We start from the raw sequence: 21,994 nt of genomic DNA, 5'->3' as shown, positions 1-21,994 counted from the left end.
TTATCGCTAATTTCTCCTTCCGTCTCTTAAATCTCCTTCTTCTTTCTTTGTGAATTATATTTTCAGATATCATTGTATTTATAGTCTAAACTTAGGGAGTATATGAGGCCAATTAGGAAACTATTGCCTTAATCCGATTATTATTAGGAATTACCATATTATTATTATACTTATTATTTTATTATTAAATCCCGACACAAATCCCGACTACTACTCATACTAGGCCTAATCTAATCAGCCCACATCTATTTCACACGGCCCAAAGTAAATTGGCTTTAAGTCAATTCCCGACTTGCTTACTTACTGTATTATTTAATTAACGTCTTATTTACATTTATTATTTAGAAATGTCATTAATTAATTATTTAAATTACATAAATTATTCTCATAAATTATTATTAAATTAGGGGTATTACAACACTTGTCTCGTTTTATGTAAGAGTTTATTTATTACATTAAAAGTAAGCTATTGTGAATTTTGTTTAAAACTATTAATAGATATTTTCTTTTTTGAAAAATATATTGTAATATCGTTGTACGGTGTACTTGTATTTATCTATGAGAATTTTCATTGTTGATGTCTTTTGTTTGCTCAAGATATTTAACTACCGGTAAAATATTGAGATGTAATATATACTCACGATCTTGGTTCAAACCCCGATCAGCATCAAAATCGCCCTTATAACTTCCTTTACAATTTACATTAAGAAAAAGAATAACTTTATTATGTAAAGGTTGTTTATTTAATTAAAAGTATATAATTATTAATAGGTAAAACTCAACATGTTTATAACTAATTAAGCATTTTTTTTATCTTAATAATTTTTCACTTTTTTTATAATTTTTTTTTTAATTTAAATAAAATTAATAATTGAATAGGTGGGAGCAAATGAGCAATATAGTTGTGTGTTGTGTGGGGATGCACTAAATGACCAAAGAAGATTGAGTTATTGATAAGAAAAAGGAAAAAAGACAATAGGGAGGATAAAAAAAGAAAAAAAAGAAAAGGATAAGTTAAGAAGGGGGCATGGGAATCACGTGCTGTTGTGTCGGATGTAGAGGTAGTAATCGGGTCACGTCGGGTCGAGTTTGGGTCGGGTCACGTCGGGTCGGGTCATATTGGGTTCTTGTCATATTGGGTCAGCATACCCTTTCGGGTCGAGTCGGGTCGGGTTCGGGTCGTTATCGGGTCAGGTCATTGCAGGTCAAATGATGTATCCGGTCGGGTCGGGTTTGGGTCGGGTCATTATCGGGTCTGGTTACACAATCACATTACGACAATTTTTTACCATTAAATTTAGTTTTTAACCTATTATTTGGTTTAATTACTTCATTACTAAGTCAAACATATCAATCTAAATACAAAATCATTTTCATTTTTATCAAAATTAAGCTTAATAATTGTCTGGTCATAAATTTAATTGAGTCAGCATCGGTCGGGTCAGTATCGGTCGGGTTGGGTCGGGTTCGGGTCACTGATAATCGGGTCGTGTCGGGTTACGGGTCGTCATCGCGTCGGGTCTATTTCTGGCCGCAATATTTTCGAGTCGGGTTCGAGTCGGGTCAGACTTGCCAGCTCTACACATGTTTTATATGTCCCTTCCATACTCCAGTGCTCCCCCCTTTGCATTTTTTGCATCTTGTCGTTAAATTATGAGTGTATGTGCAGGGCCGTTTTGGAGATTTTTGTGGCCCTGTAGGAACTATCAAAATGAAACCTTAAATTGATTAGTTTTTAATCACATATATCGAAAGGAGATATCGACTTAAGTTAGTTTAGAGCGGTCAACATTAAATCCTATTTAACTTTGGTTAGTCAAATTTGACCTCACAACTCACAATATATAATAATGGCAATTTTATTTATTGAAAGGATAATATAAAAATAATTGTTTTGATAGTTTAAAGTAAATAAATAAATCAATATATATATATATATATAAATATATATATATATATATATATATATATATATATATATATATAGTATAAGGATCAAGAGAGTCCTCCTTCCCTTATTAAGTCCATAAGTCCTCTTAGAGGCCCTTGGATCTTGGAGAATGGAGGGCTTAGATTGAAAGGCAAAATGAGGATTATGGGGGTAATTAATACTCTTCATTATCTACTCCTTAACTAAACACTAATCCCACTACATATACCCTCCCCCTCTCTCTCTTACCTTATTATTTCTCCACTTACTTCTCTCTCATCCTAACAAAAAAATACTCTTCTCTCATTTCTCTACAATTCTAACAAAAATCCTAATAACTAAAAAACCCAAATAAATAAATAAACCCAAAAACCCAAAAAATCAAAAACCCAAAAAAACAAAAACCCAAAAACCCAAATAAATCATCCACTCTTCTCTTCTTCATTTACCACCACCCACCACCCCCACCATCGCCGCCAACTCCACCACCACCCCCACCACCGCCTACCCCACTACGGGTATTTTTTCAAAATTCGTTTTTTTCCCGGATTTTGGGTCGGATTTTGGGTTTTTTTTTTTTTTTTTTTTTTTTTGAGTTGGTTTATTTTTATTTGTTAAATTTTGTTGTTTTTTATTTTGATTATTGTCTTGTTATTTATTCTTTTCAAATCTCGTCTTGTTATACTTTTTTTTTCCAAGATTTCGGGTTTTTAAATCTCGTTTTTATTTTGTGAGATACTTTTATTTTAATCTTAGATCTACTAATATAGATTTCATATAATTTGTTTATTTTTATCTTAAGTTTCACCGGACAAAAGTTATACCATCATAGACTAAAGTTACAGTGGGACTAAAATCATATGCTTGTCTTAACATTTCATAAATTCCAATGAATTTATAAGAAAGGACTAAAATTACACTATTATGGACGAAAGTTACATTATCAGTGAACTAAAGTTACACTCAAATAAATAGAGCTACATAAACTACATTTGAAGTTATAGTATTAATGACCAAAGTTACATACTTAAAAATATATAAATTACATGAATTCCAATGAATTTAAAGGACTAAAAAATAGATGTGTGAAAAGTTATTATAATTCAAATTTTTATATAAAAATAACTTAAAATGACTACTAAAGTTATACTGTCGTGGACAAAAGTTATACTAAGACTAAAATTATATAAATTTGTCTAAAGAAGGGCTAAAGTTACACCGTTATGGACTAAAGTTACACCGTCATGGACTAAAGTTACAATCACAATCAGAAAAACTAAAGTTACATAAACTCAAAAAAATGTATAAAATGGAATATACAAAATGAACTATACGACTGAAGTTATAGTATTATTGACTAAAGTTACACCTTTCAAGCATTAAAGTTATATGAATTCATTTAATATATCCGATGACTAAATTGATTTTGAATATATAAATTTGAATTTATATAATTTTAAGTCAATTTGATATAACTTTGGCATTTGACGACTGTAACTTTAATCCAAAAATGTGTAACTTTAGTATTTTATTTATGAAACTTTAGTCCAAATTTGAGGAATTTTAGTCCTTTTTTATAAACTAATTGAAATTTATGTAAGTTTAGTCCCAGTGTAACTTTAATCATTTTTTCTATAACTTAAGTCCTAAATTATGTAATTTTAGTCCAGGTAACTTTAGTCCAAATTTAAATTACAAACCAACATAATATAAATTCAAATTAATATATCGAATGACTAAAGTGATTTTGAATATATAAAATTGAATGTAACTCCAATACAAGAGTTATGTAACTTCAACAAGGATGAATGTAACTTTAACCCTCAAGTAACATACACCATACTACCTACCACCACCACCACACACGACCACTATTTATTGAAAAATAACATTAAAGTTTATACAACTTGTTTGGAGGTATAACACTCGTAAATAGTGCACTTTAAAAAAAAAAAAAATTATAATTTTAACACAAAATAATATGTAACTATAAAAATCAAAAAACCCAAAATAATACTAATCTAAAATAACAAAAAACCGAAAAAAAAAACGGAAATAAGAACTAGATCTGAAAAAATCAACAAATAAGTATGAAAATGGTAGTCTAACACACACCAAAAAAACAGTGTAAGTTTAGTCATATAATTCATTCTTTCGTATTTTACATATTTAAATAAACTCAAAAGTAGATCTGAAAAAATAAAATAACCAAAAAAAGTTTAAGGACATAAGGACATTTGAAAATATTAAATAAGATCACCACATCCACAAAAAAAAAAACGATAGAGAAAAAAACCGAATCTCACCATAGGCCACACATTTATAGAGAAAAAAAACCGAACAAAAAAAAACCGAACCAAAAAAAATCACCAAATCTGAAAAAAATGAGGCGACAAAGGCGTGAGATGCGTTGTGGCTCGTGGTGTTTATTGGCAAGGTAGGGAGGCGGAGGTCGAGGGTTGGGTAGGGAGGAAGATGGCGGTGGTGGGCAATGGAAGGGAGTTGTGTTGCGGGGTGGTGGCGGGAGAGAGGAAGAGGGAGTAGATCGGCGGGGTGGGGTGTCGGGTAGTGGTGCCGCGGTGGCTGGGTGGTGGTTGGTTAGTGACGGTGGTGGGTAAGTGAGGGATTGAGGGTTTTTTTTGAGTTTCTTTTTGTTGTTTTTTTGGGTTTTTTATGTTTGTTAGGAGAGTAGTATTTCAGTTTGTTTGGGAATAAAATGAGAGAAGTGAGGGAGAGAGAGGGAGGATGTTAGAATAAGAGGGGATGAATGATTATTGATTAGTGAGGGAGTGATTAGGTTAAGAAGATCATTAGATAAGATGAATTTGTGGCCATTCATTTTGATTGAATCTCATCCCTCCATCCTCTTCATCCAATGGCTCCTATAAAGACTTAGGGACTCAATATATTTGATGGACTCATTTGAACCTTGCTCTATATATATATATATATATATATATATATATATATATATATATATATATATATATATATATATATATAGGAATGGGATCATGTGAGTATGACTCATATATTTGAGGATTGAGGATTAATACTAGCTGTCAGATCTAAGAGATCCAACATCCATGATTTAGTGCGGATAAGTAAGGGTAATATGGTAATTTCGCGGACGCACATATATACTCCTTATTCCATCGAACAAACCTAATTCATTCATTCTCACCCAAAGTCTTTCTCTATCTACCTTCTATCTTCTTCGATGAATCCCTAATTTTCTGTTTTTCGTGATTTTTTTGTTTGAATTCAATTTCAACTCAATCATTTGTCATTCTTCTATTTCTTATCAACGATCATACTCTTTCAATTGAAATCGCGATGTCAGGTACATCTACTTTATCTTTAGTTTTTAATTTCAGTTTTATTTTCATGTGATTGTTGTTTCGCTACATATATTTGCAATTACTAGTCATCTTACTGCGTTTGTTATGATTTTGTAGCTACTCATCGTGATTTCAATGCTTTGTATCTCTTTTTCCTAAATTATGTTTAATTTGTGAGGATTTCATATGATTTATTGATCCTCTTTCTCATATATCTAGGTTAATTTAATTCGAACAAGTTACGAATTTGTTATATATTCAGTAATTTTTCATGATCTATGTTAAACTCACCTGTTGTTATGAGTTTTTTGTTCTCGATTTATAATTTTGATGAGATTGATTCATAGTCTTGTTATTTGATTGCGATTTTAAATTATTTCACTTTGTTCGAGTTTTGTTGTCATGTAAACCTAATTTACATGTGTAGTATCTTGTTTCAATTTTTTTTTAAATTTGTGTCAGATTTATTTACATCTGTTTTACATTGTTACTCTTTACTGTTAGCTAGTAGTAGTATACATTTCGCCGATTTAGGTTCTAAATTGTTTGACATCTTATAAGTATCACGTATTTGCTGCTAAAGTATCCAGTGTGATATTGTTTAGAAGACTATGTGATATTGTTTAGCAGACTGTGTGATATTGTTTTATTACATCCCTTTTACTTTGATTGTCAGAAATCAATTACTACTTGTTTGTTTACATTGTAGTTTTTTGTGCTATTTTTTGTCAGATCGTGAAAGTTGTTTAGCTTTGAGCGGCCTATTGGACAGAGATATGACTTTGTCCAAATTGGCCTAAGAAGCTTTGGGCTTAAGGCTTAATTTACCTGCCAAATGAGTCTCCAAGTTTGGTGTATGATTGGTTTTGGTATAGATTTGATGTTGAGTTGTCATCATATGTTTCTGATTTACATTCTGCTTGTTTATTGAGTTGCGGTATTTTGTTTGACCATCACCATTTCATCTTGTTGAGCAGCAAGCACAACATAAATTTTAAGATATTGTTGGTTCTTCTGATTCCATTGTTTTCATCAGGTATTGAAAAAAATTAGATCGTATTTGTCTAATTTCAGTTGTGGCCTTGCTCATATTTTCTGTAAGTGCTCTTAATTCATTGGCGGATTCGAGTTTTGATTAATCCACTTTCTTCTATTGGTACAATAGGTTGGACTTTGTCCCACTAGATTGTTGGTTGCGTAAATCAGGTTGGTTAAGCGGCTTAAAGGTGAAGCATCCTGCGGAGTAAATGTGTTGGCCACCTTTTCTTTCTTTGAGATGGATCATCGATGAAGTGGAAGTAGACGCCACAACACAGTATGGTTCATTCCTCTTGACGAGCTTTATTTTGCATCCTTGTATATCTCTCACATGTTTGCTTACTGGGAATGGCAGATCCACTTTGAAGGGGATATGAAGTCTCATGATGCGTCCAGAGAAGCTAATTGATAAAACCAAGTCATAAATGAAGCTAAGGATCAGTGTTACTTTCCAAGGGGATATGAAGTTTCATGATATTCTTCATTGGTGTCGTACTAATGGTTTGATGTAATTGAGTTCCTGAAAGTTGAGTAGATAGTCAGGTGGCCGCATTAAGTTGAGTCATGGTCATGAAATGGTTGTAAAAACGGTTGTACTGGTGTTTAACACAAGATGAGGTTGAACAAACGTCAAGCAAGAAGTTGAAGATTGTGCTGGAAAAATATGCCAAAAAGGATAATAAAAAGAAATTGGTAAATGTAGAGGAAGAGAAAGGAACTAATCTGTGTACTCAGATTGTGCTGACAGAACTTTAATTGAATATGCACTGATTGATGTAATTTTGGAAGGATAGTAATCTGTTCTAGTCGTTATAAATTAATATTATTGTTGTTGTAATTTTGTGATATTGTTTAGAATCAGCAATGATATTTTATCTTATATGCTGTGATATTGTTTCTCAATAGCAAAAAGTTTGAGGGTTTCAAGATTTCTTGTGAATGTGATATTGTTTTGGATAAAGTGTGATACCGGGATGTGTGAAGTTGATATTGTTCGGTAATGCTTCTAGAACAATATGACGTGGTACTTATGAAGATATATATTGTTTCTTATAACTGTTTGGAAACTAGCAAATAAAGATAAATATATGATATTGTTAATAGCATAGTGTGATATTATTAGCACAATAACTTGATATTATTTACCATATCATTTGATATTTTTTTAAAAGAACTAAATTATTTGATATTATTAACACAATAATGGTGATATTGTTTTATGATATTGTTTACCACATCTTGTGATATTGTTAAGCCAGTAGTGTAATATTGTTTACCACATCTTGTGATATTGTTAAACTAATAGTGTGATATTTTTCTCAAAGTCATTTAATATTGTGTCATGAAAGGTGATATTTTTTATAATTAAATGTGATATTGTTTACTAAAACTTGTGATATTGTTAAAACAAACGTGTGATATTGTTTACCAAAAAAAATGAAATACTTTAAGAACCATATATTCTCTATTTAATGACATAAAAAAAAGAGGCAAATCCTGATACAACTATAATATTGTTACCATTACTTTACATTCCAACTAAAAAATGCAAAAAAAAAAAAACAAAAAAAAAAATAGATACAAATTTATAATCGCTTGAAACAATATCTAAGAATACAGAATTTGTCTTTATAAGAGAAATGAATAAAAAAACATGATTTGTTTAGTTGATCATGCACTATAGACTTCGCCAGCATGCACACATACTCTTAAGTAACCTCCAAAAGCGAAGAAATCTGCAAAAAAAAAAGGAAAAAAAAGTACAAAACATCATCTTTCAGACAAGAGAAAATACAACAAATATAAAAAACACACCATATTACAGCATTTACAGCAACATTTTACATTATTTTACTGCAAACCAGTGACATTTTACAGCAAAAACACCATACTATAGCATTTTAGTGCCTTGATGACATTTTACAACTTAATTATGTAGTAGTCAACCTGCCAAAATGTATGAAAATAGAGTACCACGAATATTCACATTCAGTATCACATCATACAAACAACAGTATCACACGTTTTCCGTTATCATAGCCAACATGTAATTCGACATTACTCATTTTACTGAACACAAACGATTACTTCAATCCTATCATATGAAACTGTAATTTTGCACAATTAAACAATGTTAAACCCTAACTTTCGCGATTAAAACAATATGAAACCCTAATTTTCACAATTAAACAAAGTTGAACCCTAATTTTCACAATCGATCAATATTAAACCCTAATTTTAGCGATTCAAACTACAAAGACATCTTATAAACAACTAAAACTTCAATTGATGATAGTAATTGATTCAATGTGTCGATTTTATGAACGAAAAACGTTTAAAATCATTTATAAGTAAGATATTTAGAAATTTACAGCAAGAACACGAAAGAACCCTAAATAACTCGATAATTAGTTCGATTTTGTTGATTTAATCCTATTAAATTCATCTAATTCAACATACATACAATAATTTCGAACAAAATCAAAATGTATAATCAATTTAATGCTACAAAAGTTGAAAAAAACCGCAAAAATGGATAAAGATGAGAAATAAAATGTACCTCAACGATTTTGGAGAGAATTCTGGTGAGATGATTCAATCTAATGAACGAATATATCTAGAATGTTGAAATGCAGTTGAAATCGTCTTTGAATTTTAAGTTTTTGCGTATTTTCGGCGAGATTTTAGAGAGGATTTCGTGATAGTTTTCGTTTGAGATGTTTGATTGATTTTGGTAAAATTATTAGAGAGAGAAACTAACGATTGATTTTTTGAGTTTTAGGTGGTTTTGTTTGTCAATTTTCCTCGCGATATTGTTTTGTATATGGTGTGATACTTTATTCGTTACTCAATCCTCAAATATTTAGGAGTTCTCACCGGATCCCGACTCTATATATATATATATATATATAAGGAAACTTTTTTCGAGCGATTAGGGAGAGTCCAATTTTTCTGAAATACTTTCAAATAATAATATATAAAATACTTCGTATTATCTTACCTATGAGATTATATTTACTCAGTATTTACGTCCAACGACAATATAGTAGTTTCTATGAAACCAAACACCTACAATCAGTTTGATTTGGAATTGAAAATTGAACAATCTGAAGTGTTCTTGAATCTTACAATTCTAGAAGTACACTACTATATATATATATATATAAATATATATATATATATATATATATATATATATATATATATATATATATATATATATATATATATATATATATATATAATGCTTCTCTAACCCAAGACAATAACTCGCCCATGTCTCAACTTTTTATAATTTTCTGTTTCTCCCTCTAATTACCAATTTGTCTGATTGCTAATATGTTTTGTTGTATGATAACAGGCGGATAACAGAGATATGATGCCTCATAAGTGATCGGTCAAAGATAGCTACATATTATATTCATTGTAAGTTCCATATGAAAAGTAAATTTCAGTCTATAATAATCCTAAATAAACTTAGGCGGTATCATTATTATCCTTACGGAGTATGGTTTATACAATTTTTCATATTTAGTTTGTAAATTAAATTATTTTTAGCTTTTACTTACTTCAATATATCTATCAATCTAATCGTATACACATTCGCTTTATGTAGTTTATTGTAGTAATTAATTTGATTGTTATTTGTCATTCTTGAAATTAAGTGTTCTTATTGGGTTATTTGGATGGAGAGTCGAGATTTACGGTAAGGTTTTGGTCTTCTGTTGTCCGATGCAGATGATAATCTCAGGCCTAATTACACAAAAGGTTGACGCATAGCGTTAAAAGGTATAGATGGCAAAAGGCTGGGCATGAGGTTGGCGAGAATTTAAAAATTGAATATACTTTTAATATGAAATCCATATTATTATAAGTTATAACAATTCTTATACAAAATAGTCTAATTATTCAAAAGACGGATGTATGAAAGCAACATAAATTTCATATGATTTACCACTTCATATGCGATATGCATAAAGATTGAATTGTGAGAGTGATTTGATGTTTTTTTATGAGTTTTAGGGGCATATCAATTTGTACCGATAATTATGTAAGTAATGTCGCATAACTTTGCCAATGCTAAACTACAAGAATACGTAAAGTAATTTAATACTCATAACTCATAAAAAATTAGAATCGGCCATATACGTGTGAACTTTAGATATGAAGTATTGTCAAAAAAAATTTCTATCGATATTAATGCTCAAGAGTAATGAGAAAAAAATATTGATTGGATAATACTGATCCTTTATATATGGATCCCACAAGGTAATAAATGACTTAATCAAAATCTAATAGTACGAATTTGAGTAACAAACTAATTAAAGAGTACTTTCTTGATCTATTAATGTCATTTACATGTATTCAAAGACTCAATTACTCATCATCAATTCATCATATTATTAGATACGAAGTAACACAAATTATTCTATAAGACCTATATTTAGTTAAGACTAACCCAATAGTATAAGGCCCAACAAAATTACTTATTAAAAATATTAAATAATATTTTTATTTTAATAACCTAATATTTTAAATTAATAATTTACATATTTAAATATGTTAGTTTTCTTTATAAAGCATAAAGTTATCAAAATAAAATCAAAAATTTAATATATCAATATTTTTGTTTGGGCTTTTCTCCTATTGGGCCAGTCCTATGCTATAGGACGGTCATATAGAAGAGTTGCTGCTTTGATAAATAAAGAGAGTACTATGTAAATAAAAAGGCATTGACAACCTCTCATACAATGCGGATTCGAGATAATATAAGTAGACCGAGAACTTAATTTTACAACATGAGTTTAGAACGTTTTCAATTAAGAAAACAGAGTTTAGAATTATAGATCAAATAAAAATTCAAATCTTCGAATATATTATGAAATTTAAAATATTTATCAGAGCACTTCAAATATACTACTATGTATATACAAACAGGCCTACGAAGCAAGACAACGCTTTTGAAAGTCTATGAAACCATATGTTGTTCGCTTCTTTCAATTTAGGTATAACTAGTTTTCTTGCCCGTGCGTTGCACGGATACTAAAATAATATATGATAAATTTCACAATAAAATGAAATATAGACATATAGCACATCGTTCATGTCTAAGATTTTATGTATGCCGTATGACCAACAAATAATTCCTGATAACATAATATTGACATAAGAATAAAAGTGTGTTTTTTTTAGGAAAATAAAACAAATATGAAGTTTATATATATGATACTTGGACTGATAGTTTTTGGATTTTGTTCATTAATACTTGTTTGTTTTTCAATTGGTCAAGGAAAACAATAATATCTACTCTGCATAATGAACTCAATGATGCAACAAATCTCCTTCTTTCGAATAACAACCATAATTTAATCATTGTTAAATCAAATTATAATATGTAAAAACATTTAGAAGTAGTTAGAATGTTATATCTCCCGGTCAAACTATAAAAGTACGTTTGAATGTGAACCAAATTCCGACACAATACTACATGGCTAGGGCTGCTTATGACCCCCCCCCCCCCCCCCTCTATAGCAATAGTCTTGGCCCCGATATTCTCATTTGAAACAAAATCTTTCACGCAGACCCCTATTTTTCTTCCCTATTTATACACATAATCTAAAACAATCTCATCCCTTGAAAGATCGATCCTTGTCTCCGAAACATATCTCAAATTTATCCAACCAAGTGAAAAACTAAACCCCTACTTCTAGAAAATTCCACCATCCAATGGAAACTAACCCTTGCTCTCGACAATGTTGTTTTTTTAGGAAAATAAAACCAATATGAAGTTTATATATGTGATACTTGGGACTGGGAGTTTTTAGATTTTGTTCATTAATACCTGTTTGTTTTTCAATTGGTCAAGGAAAACAATAATATTTACTTTGCACAATCAACTCAATAATGGAACAAATCTCCTTCTTTAGAATAACAATCATAATTTAATAATTATTGGGTCAAATGGTAGTTACGTAAAAACATTTACAGGTAGTTAAATGTCATATCTTCCGATCAAACTATTGACGTGCCTTTAAATGTGAACCAAATTCCAACGCAATATTACATGGCTGAGGCTGCTTATGACACCCCATTATACCAATAGTCTTGCCTTCATCTTCCCATTTAAAACAAAATCCTTCACCCAGACCCCTATTTTTCTTCCCTATTTACACACATTATCTAAAACAATCTCATCGCTTGAAAGATCGATCCTTATCTTCGAAACTTCTCTCAAATTTATCCAACCAAGTGAAAAACTAAACCCCTCCTTTTAAAAAAAATCCACAATCCAATGGAAACTAACCCTTGCTCTTGACAATGTTGTTAGAATTAAGATTTTACTTTAATTTGGATTGATGGGGTCAAGATTAAGTTTATCAGTATGATCTTTTGAGGTTTCTTGTTATTATTCATGTTACATATATGTTTTAATGCAATCGATATTTTCTTTGATAAATAACCTTATTTATTATCACTATCCTCGGTAAACTCATCACCCTCCATAAATGCACCATCCCTCCATCCCACTAATTTACCCGCAAAATAAAACATCAGTCACTGTGATTAGTTCTTACTACTTGAAATAACCTCCAATCCACTACCACTATCACTATCTTTCTGCCACGTTTTACATCTAAGAAGTCATAAATCACATTCACCTCCATGAAACACCAATCTTTACTCTAGATGATATGGATCCCCGTCTCCCTTATCAAAGTCAAATTATTTCTCCTTCAACAAAGAAAAATTTAAGAAGCAATCTTCCCACTTATCTTTCTCTCTCTTTCCCTTCTTAGTCTTTTTTTCGTCCCCTCCCCTTCCTCCATTCCAGATACTCAAACAAAGTGTTTGGGTACTATATTTGTAAACTGAATAAGTATGAATATTATATATATGCACGAACTTTGCTATTTATTTCATTTTGCATAAATAAATCTTACCACCTCCATCTCATTTTTGTTGTCCTTTTTTCTTTAAATTTTATTATCTCATAATTATTATCTTCTTTCTCGATCTAGTAAGGAAAAACTTTAGTCAACCAACTCGTCGCAATTAACCTCGTTCCCACTCAAAACAACCTTTAGCCCACTACTTAATCCCTTCGGTTCACACATAAAACGGTCTAAAATGCAAAGCTTTCATCACTCTCTTGAAAAGTCCATCTAACTCAGAAAACTAATTGCTACTTTCTGAACTTCATCATTTTTACATCCCGTAAAAATTAAGTGGAACATGACAAAAAAAAATGCAGAAACTTAGGTTTTATTTGATAACCAGGATTGGACATTTTTATTAGCATTTTGAGAGTTTTTACACTATTTAAATAACAAATGTGTTATTTTGAGTGTTGATCATCGACATATTGAAATAGTAGCTTGTGGTGTAATTTCCTATTTTACATTATGATATTTAATTAGTATATTATAGGAAAATAAAAATTGAGTTTTTTTGTCTCTGAGGAAATTAAAGATCAAACTTTATCATATTTATAACTAATGTTATTCACTTAAAATATATAAATTTAAGCAAGTTCAAATAAGATAGCTAAAAGTTATAAATCACAAATCATACGAAGCAGTATAATCATTTTTTTTTATTAGTATGAAATAAATGTCATAAACTTCAAGAGAATATTAATGAGGTAGAGAACTATAGAAGAGTTGGCAAGTACGTGACCTCCTTTTAGGTTTAAATTTTTTCTTTTATTTTTGTATTTTTTTCTAAAGATGGTTAAAGCATCGTATTAACTATTACGCATGACGAATATGTCTCACCCTTCCCCAATTTGTATCTCTCCCTAAATTATAGTGATGATGTGCTCAATTTACACACACAAAAAAAAAATTATAGCATCAACAATAATTATTTTGCTCCATATAATTGAATAGTACCGTTTTTTATGCATGTAAATTTGTCAGAAGAAAAGCTTGAGAGAGACGGTCTTCACTATGTTAGGGAAAAACTACTCTTACCCTTTTATGTGTTTTTCATGACTTTTTTTTTTAATGTTGATTGTTGCTTGAATTGAATCTTAACCTTATACATATTTCTATAATAAGTGTATCTAATTTACCTTCAGGCCTCATTCAAATCTATTTTATTACTCGCGGTACCATTTTTACTTTAAATTGTAAAACAATCGCACAATAAAGTTTTTCAAACCATTTACTCATTTGTCATAATATGATATTTCGATTCGCAAATTAGCAGCAACTTTATTTATCTTTTAATACTCCTTGAAAAATAGATATCAAACTTTGTACTTATCAATAATTTGTGAATATAGTCTTATTTAAATTTTGATTAATATACTTTTATATAATGACAAATGAATGTGAATAATATAATAATAAATTAATAGAAGTTGAAGTGTATTGTGAGGGAAATAACTTTAAAATTAGTAGGAGAAATACTTATGACATTTGAAAAATAAACTTCGTATTATGTATAATTAAATATGACATTAGCAATAACAAAATACGTAGGGGCATATTTCAGCGCTCATTTTACTCTTTACATGAGTAAATTCCATGTAGTACGTATTATGCATGCACATTTGTCACAACCCAGTTCGGCATAGGGCCTTTTAGCCGAGAAAAAGGATTACACATCTGAGGTAATACCTCAGACCTTGTAGTTTTTGAGGATATACACATTTTTTCTGAGCATATTACCATTTATAAATATAGTTTTTGAGCAATACTAAAGGAGAACTCAAAAACTTTAAAATAAAACTCAGAAAATAAGCGATAAGAGGTACTACCTCAGATATATAGTCTATGAACTGCCTTTTAGCCTCATAATACCTCATTTTTTTAATTAGAAGTTGTTATAAAATTGGATATTATAAATATATCAAAGGTTTTTTTCCTTCTAATTTAATAAAAAGTCAACAAATACTAATGAATAATTTTTTAATATTAATAAATTATAGATAATTAATTTATTTTCTATTTCTAATAATAAAATTATAAAATAATTAATTGATTCTCATTTCTAATAGGGAAATCATTAGGAAGAAAAAAAGCCTTAATAAATTGTTAATTTATTTCCTATTTCCAATAGGAAAATTCTAATAGGAAAATTATATTCCTAATTATAATAGAAAATTGTAAATAATTAATTATCTCCTAATTCTAATGCTGATAGTATAATTAGAAAAAAAAAAGCTTCCTATTTCTAATGGGAAAATTCTAATAGGAAAATTATATTCCTAATTATAATAGAAAAATTGTAAATAATTAATTATCTCCTAATTCTAATGCTAATAGTATAATTAGAAAAAAAAGCCTCCTTTAGTTATATATATTGATTAAATTAGAAGTAATTAAGATTATTACGAATGATCTTTCCAATTTTCACACCAGTAGGTCTCGTGAGAGACCGTCTCTCACTAAATTAGTGGGAGACATAAGATGGAAAATAAAAAATAAGTAACTCCCTTCTCTCATCATGTGAGACGTCTCTTAATAACGCTATTGAGAGACCGTCTCTATAAAGTTTTTGTGTTTGCACACTACACGTATAAATTATTCTCAGAGTTTGGATAATCAAAAATATTTACAGTCAACTAAAAAAGATCCAAACAACTGGCTTGTGCATCACACATGCATTAAATCTAGTAAATATATATTTGAGACTTTTTTCGAGCGATGTGGTAGTCTCCAAGTTTTTAAAAACACTCTAATTAAAAAATAATATTTTAACATTTCTATCAGAATTAGAAAATTTTATTTTAAGATAATAAATTTTCAATTTTCTACTAAAATTAGTAGGCTTTGGCTAATTAATTATTTATTTTTACCATTTCTACTGAAATTAATAAACTTCTGTGATATTTCATTTGGGTTAGTTCCTTCAAATGACAGTCGTATTCTTTACTCTATTTGCTTATATTTTACTAATTTTCTTTGATTATTAACTTTATTTCCTCCGTATATTATATTCTAAGCAAGTTAAGTGAGTTCACATGAAAGCTTGCAGAAATCAAATATACAGCTGTTTTGGTATTTTTCTACCGAATTAGGTTAAGTAAGGTCAATGTGGTCTTATTCGCTGTATCTTAGTGATATTGTTTATGTGAATGCTAAATATGGAAATTAAAGATGCAAGTATGGAATGACGCAAGAGATTTGGTGACGCGGAAAACCCAATGTCGGAAACGACGGCGGGAAGGGACAATACCCTTCCAATGATTGCACTACCTTTTAATATGACAATGGGTACAAGAGAGATGGTGCGATAATATAGCTAGCACGATGTATTGTATTTGTATGCTTATTCTTGAATGATCTTTCTTCTCCATCTCCTCGGCTATTTATAGGGTAAAAACCCCTAATCGAGTCCAAATCCTTGCACGGCAAGGAACCTTGTATCCGGGTCTTACCGGGCTTCTTTCCTTAACTCGCTACCTTGGACTCTATTCTCCCTGATCTCTCTAAAATCTTTATGAGATCTTCCTGGCTTCTTTTACTCGCGGGCCTTTTGTGGTTACTAGATTGCTCGGCCCAATTCATTAAATAAGTCTTGATGGACCTACTTCTCTATTAGGCCAATATGCAGAATTTGGCCCAAACAGTTTGCCCCTAATTCCTTGTGAGATACGCCTTGGGACGTCGAATAAGGAAATATTAATCTTCAAAACCCGCGTCGTCTTTTGCACAGCTTTCCAAACACTCATCATTGCCCCTACTCCTTCTCCTCGTTTCCCGGGTCCTATCTCTCCCTCTTCCTTTTTAATCCCAACCACTCCACCTACCTCTTCTATTAAAACCATTACTCTCTCTAAACCCTTCTCTCTCCCCGCTTTCTCGCCGGACTTCCGCCATCCCCACCGGAGCTTCGCTTCACCAGGTACTCCCTTCTCTTTTTTAGTTTTCTTTCTCTCCACCTTTAACCATGGGCAAAACTCGACATGCCACCTTATCCTCCGCTCCAGCTGACTTAAACTCAGACCCCACCTTTCCGTCCCGAAATATTTTCGTTCATCCCCACGACTGTAACTCTTCCCTGACCACCGCCGACATCCCCGTAATCAAAGAAATGTTGGGGCTTGGTGACGGGGTGGATATCGCCATCCCTGAGCCCGGCCTAAAGGCGGATGCGGTTCGTGCGGGATGGGTCTGTTTATACCTTTACCCCTTTAGATCCGGTCTCCGCTTCCCATTCCCCATGCTTATGCAAGATTTTCTTCGAACCAACGGCTTTGATATGGCCCAAATCGCCGCCAACGTTTGCAGGGTTCTCCTCTACTCCTTGTCGGCCAGTCAGAATACGAGCAGCACCATCAGTCTTGGTAAGCTGGCTCACATGTATGAGATTCAATCGCTGGGGAGGGGCCAGTTTTACTTCACGGTCGTGGCGAGACCCCTTTCAGGCATGTGTCGAAGTCAAGGGACAAAAAATGGTTCGAGGAATTATTCTATCTAAGGAAGGCCTCCATTCAGCCACCTGCCGATTATATTTTCGAAGACTGGGTCATAACTTCGAGTAAGTAGCTCTCCTGGCATCCTTTTTGTTTTTCCAATGCTTACCTGCTTACTTCCTATTTCTGTGTCGGCCCCCGCAACCTGATCCGTTTGGGTGATTCAGCGTCTGCCCACAACAAATTGTTCTGCATCTCTCTTTCTGACAGAAATTTTCCTGATCTGTTCCCTGGTTTCTCGCCGCCTCCTCTTACAACCCCCAACAGTCATCTCACAACATGTCTTTCGGTATGTCATTTTACATTGGCGTGCTAACTGTTTTATTTGATACCTCTGACGCCTGACATCTTGCTGATTGCAGTTACCAAAGTTGATCCTCTGGAGGCTATCCTTCAGAGTGCTAAGTGAAAGAGAGCCGCTGGGAGCCCTGACGTGCCTTCTGCATCCAAGAGGAGTGCCCCTGCTGCTTCCTTTCAGTCTCCTCCTACCCATTCTATCATTGTTCGTCATGAGCCTCTGGAGGCCAGTCCTCTGTCCCGTCATCCTCCTACCTCTCCAGGGAGTCCTGCTGCTACTACCAGCAGCGGTGTCATTGCCCATTTTCCGGTTGGTTTTGGGAATATAGACAAGGTGCCATACTGGCCTGAGGAGTTGGCGGAGAATGACGTGCATAATGCCTTTATGGTGCGTATTCCTCTTCTGCTGCCTATTCTGGATCTTTCCATGCCAAATCTGCTAACTCTTTCCTTTCTGCTAAGAGGCTTTCCAGTCAGCCCTTTATAATAGGAAGATGATCAATGTGGTGCAAACCACTAGTCGGGCTACCAACGCTAAGAATCAGAAGCTCTCTGGGACCATTGATGACTTGGAGCAGTAGCGCCTTGACCTGAGAGAGCGTGTGGTGGAGCTGAAGGCTGAGCTGAGTGGAGCCAAGAAGAAGTTAAAGGAGGAGCCTGATCAGTTGGCACGTACTCAAGAGGTGTGTAGTACCTTTTTCTGATGTCCTCAAGCGCTCTGACGAAAATATCAGTGAGTTGATCTCCCTTGCCACCAACATTGTTGTTTATGCTACCTGGCGGGGCAAGATCAGCGGGATACGTGCTGCGCTTGCTGAGTGATACGTGCATTTGTATAGTCTTTTTAGCCTATTTTATCACGTATTTTTATGTACTTTCGTATTGTTTATATTGCATTTTGCCCCCGAATTGGCTACTTTGGTTCGTCTTACCCATTTTGTAGGAATGAACGTAAAAGTAGTGGAATCATACTATTTTCGTCCCTTTTTGCATGCATTTTGAGGACACGGGATTTTCAGAGTGAGATCTTGCATTGGGATGCGTGAAGGAACGGTCTACTGAGGGTGATCGGTCACGAGTTTGAGCAAGCATTTCGGAGGAAGACTACTCGATCGAGCTGTTTTATTGGTCGATTGAGTGGTTTCTATGGCTGGAAATGGTCGATCGAGTAGTATTTTACTCGATCAAAAAGTGCTGGAATTAGGAGTTACTCGATCGAGCAACAATTCTACTCGATCGAGTAGATTACTTGGAGAAGTACTCGATCGAGCTGTTTCAGACTTCTCGATCGAGTGGTTTTGTCTTTCATGGGCTTTAATTAGTCCGTGAACTTGTTTTTAGCTTATGGACTTAGTAATTTTTCTATTTAAACGCATAATAACTAGGACATAAGATTGAGTTTTTATCTTATCATTCATCTTTGACTGTAAACACTACGTTGCTTTCTCTCTTTCACTGTAACTTTTGCTTTCGGATTTTCTCGCTCGGATTTAGTTGTTCTTTACGCCAGATTCTTGCGATTGTAATCCCTTTGTTCTCTTTTATTCTTAATCTTTCATTTATTCATCCTAATTACTTGTTTTGTTCCTTTAATTTTCTGCCCTAATATCTTTTATTCAATTTAATTATTGTTTCATTATGTTTAATGTTGGTTTATTCTTTGTTATTAGTTTTGACAATATTAATAGCATGAGTAGCTAATTTGTTTCATGTTAGGATTAGGGGATCTACGGTAGAAATGTGACAAAATAGTAAATAGGTTAGATGAATTAATTGTGAGACTCTGTCCCCATAGCAATATAACTGTATTTACCGACTTAGTTGAGTGCACGCTTCTGAGTCACCCTTTTAATCTGGTTAAATTTAATCCTGGATCGGAAGATTGAACTAAATAGGCCTGCTATGAACAGTAGACTACCTTGACGAGGACGGAAGTTAAGTTAGTGGGAATCTAGGGTAGAAAGTGGACCGAAAATACCTTTCCATATCTGTCTCGCAGTAATTTATCTAAGGTGTTTACAGTTGAGTCACTGGACTACCGTAGTGAACCGAAATCCTGACATGTCCCCTCTCTATTGATAGTTTATTCTCATTTTCTGTCTTTATTGCTCTTTCCTTGCTTCTCTTCCTTTAAATCTTTTAGTTTAGAAAACCAATTACAAACCCCCCATTTGTGACCAAATAGACAGACTCTTACAGATATCTTGCCTCCCTGAGGAGATCGACCTGACTTCCTTAGCTATATAGTTAGTTTAGTTAGTTATTTTTAATAGGTATACGACAACTCTGTCAAATTTTGGCGCCGTTGCCGAGGAGGCAATTGCCCTATCTGTTTTTGTTTCGTTTATTTTATCCGTCTCAGAGAATTCTTATTCCTTGAGATAGTTCTTGTTCATTTTCTTTCAGTATTGTGTATGCCCAGGTCACATGGGTTGGAGTTAGTTTCAGCTGATTCTGAGCCAGAGAGACTGTCCAGGCATAGACTCCGTCTGCAAAGAGAATCACGAAAGGAAGACTTGAGTACTTTCGAACCAGAGCTTCAGCATTTCCTATTTACAGAAAATCCGTCTTTTGAAGAAGACACTTTCAGTTCTGTAAACCAACCAGTAAAGATGCCGAATATTGCAAGTCATTCGGAGCCTAAAGCATCATCTATTCCCAAAGGTTTCAATCTCCAGACTGAGGATGGAAATACTTTTGACATCCGTCCGTCCTATATCAATCTGGTGGAGAGAAATCTCTTTAGAGGTGTGGCAGGTGAAGACCCGAGGAAGCATATGGAGGTCTTCACAGACTACTGTTCTACTATCCCCGCCACAAATGGGGTAACTCAAGACAAGATTAAGGAGGTGTTGTTTCCTTTTTCTTTGACTGACTCAGCCACGGAGTGGTTGCCTGACTTGGACCATGCGGCCGCGGGGATCACAGACTGGGAGACCCTTACTCTTGCTTTTTATAAGAGATATTTCCCTCCGCAGCGCACCAATCAGCTGAGGGCCAAGATCACTAGTTTCAAGCAGGCACTAGATGAAACGTTCTATGAAGCTTGGTGCCGGTTCAAGAGGTTGGTGAGGTCTCTTCCTCACCATGGTTTTGATATGTGGTTTCTGTCCAATCAATTCTACAATGGATTGTATGATGACCATAGAGCCATACTTGATGCTTCATCCAACGGAAGATTTTAAAAAGAATACTGATGATGATAAGGGATGGGCGATTATTGAGGAGATGGCGACCCATTGTGCCGATTATGGGAACCCGAGGGATGGTATTCGAATAGTTCACGCGGTTGACAAGGCACTCATGGCTCAGCAGGAAGCCATGAATGCTCGTTTTGATAAATTGGAGCTGCATTCTGCTGGAGAGCTTCAGACGGTCCATTTGCTTACTAGAGGGGAGACCGTCACATCTGAGAGGTGTGGGAGCAACGACGGTCACACTGCTGTTGGCTGTCTTACAGAGAAGGAACATGTCCTTTCTTTTCAACAATACAGGCAAGGAGGGGGTTCCTATTATAATAACCAAGGGGCAGTCCATCCCAATTTGAGGTGGACAAGTCAAAATGTGCTCAATCCTCCCCCTCCGCCGCAGCAGCAGCAACCGTATGTCCCACCTCACAAGGCTCAACAAGGCTTTCAGAAGCCTCCTTCCTTTCCTACACCTAATCAAAGTGCATCATCCTCGGGTGGGGTGAGCGAGTTATCTGAGTTGAAGACAATGTTGCAGTCTTTGACAAAGCAATGGCAACTAAGTGACCAACAGAAATATGCATCCATCAAGTCACTTGAAACTCAAGTTGCCCAGTTAGCCGCGAACCAATCTACGAGGAAGCAGGGTCATTTACTGTTACAAGCTGATAAGAATCCACATGAGACGACAAAATTTAATTAATTTGAAGAGCGATCGTTCATATGAGGGACCGGAATTGTTGAAATCAGACCCGAGGAAGGTAATTACGGCTGA

At 33.4% G+C, this 21,994-nt stretch overlaps 1 non-coding gene across 1 annotated transcript; it reads right to left on the bottom strand.

Annotated features, from left to right (window-relative positions):
- Nucleotides 1-21,019: 21,019 nt before the first annotated feature.
- On the bottom strand, nucleotides 21,020-21,125 carry LOC141635687 (small nucleolar RNA R71). The gene has a single exon (XR_012540357.1). It is a non-coding gene; the product is annotated as a small nucleolar RNA R71 (small nucleolar RNA).
- Between the last annotated feature and the right edge of the window lie 869 nt (nucleotides 21,126-21,994).

The sequence above is a fragment of the Silene latifolia genome, chromosome Y (genome assembly GCF_048544455.1).
Source record: "Silene latifolia isolate original U9 population chromosome Y, ASM4854445v1, whole genome shotgun sequence".
NCBI lineage: Eukaryota > Viridiplantae > Streptophyta > Magnoliopsida > Caryophyllales > Caryophyllaceae > Silene > Silene latifolia.
The sequence above is the reverse complement of the archived record's forward strand: the minus strand, read 5'-3'. Positions and strand labels throughout refer to the sequence as shown.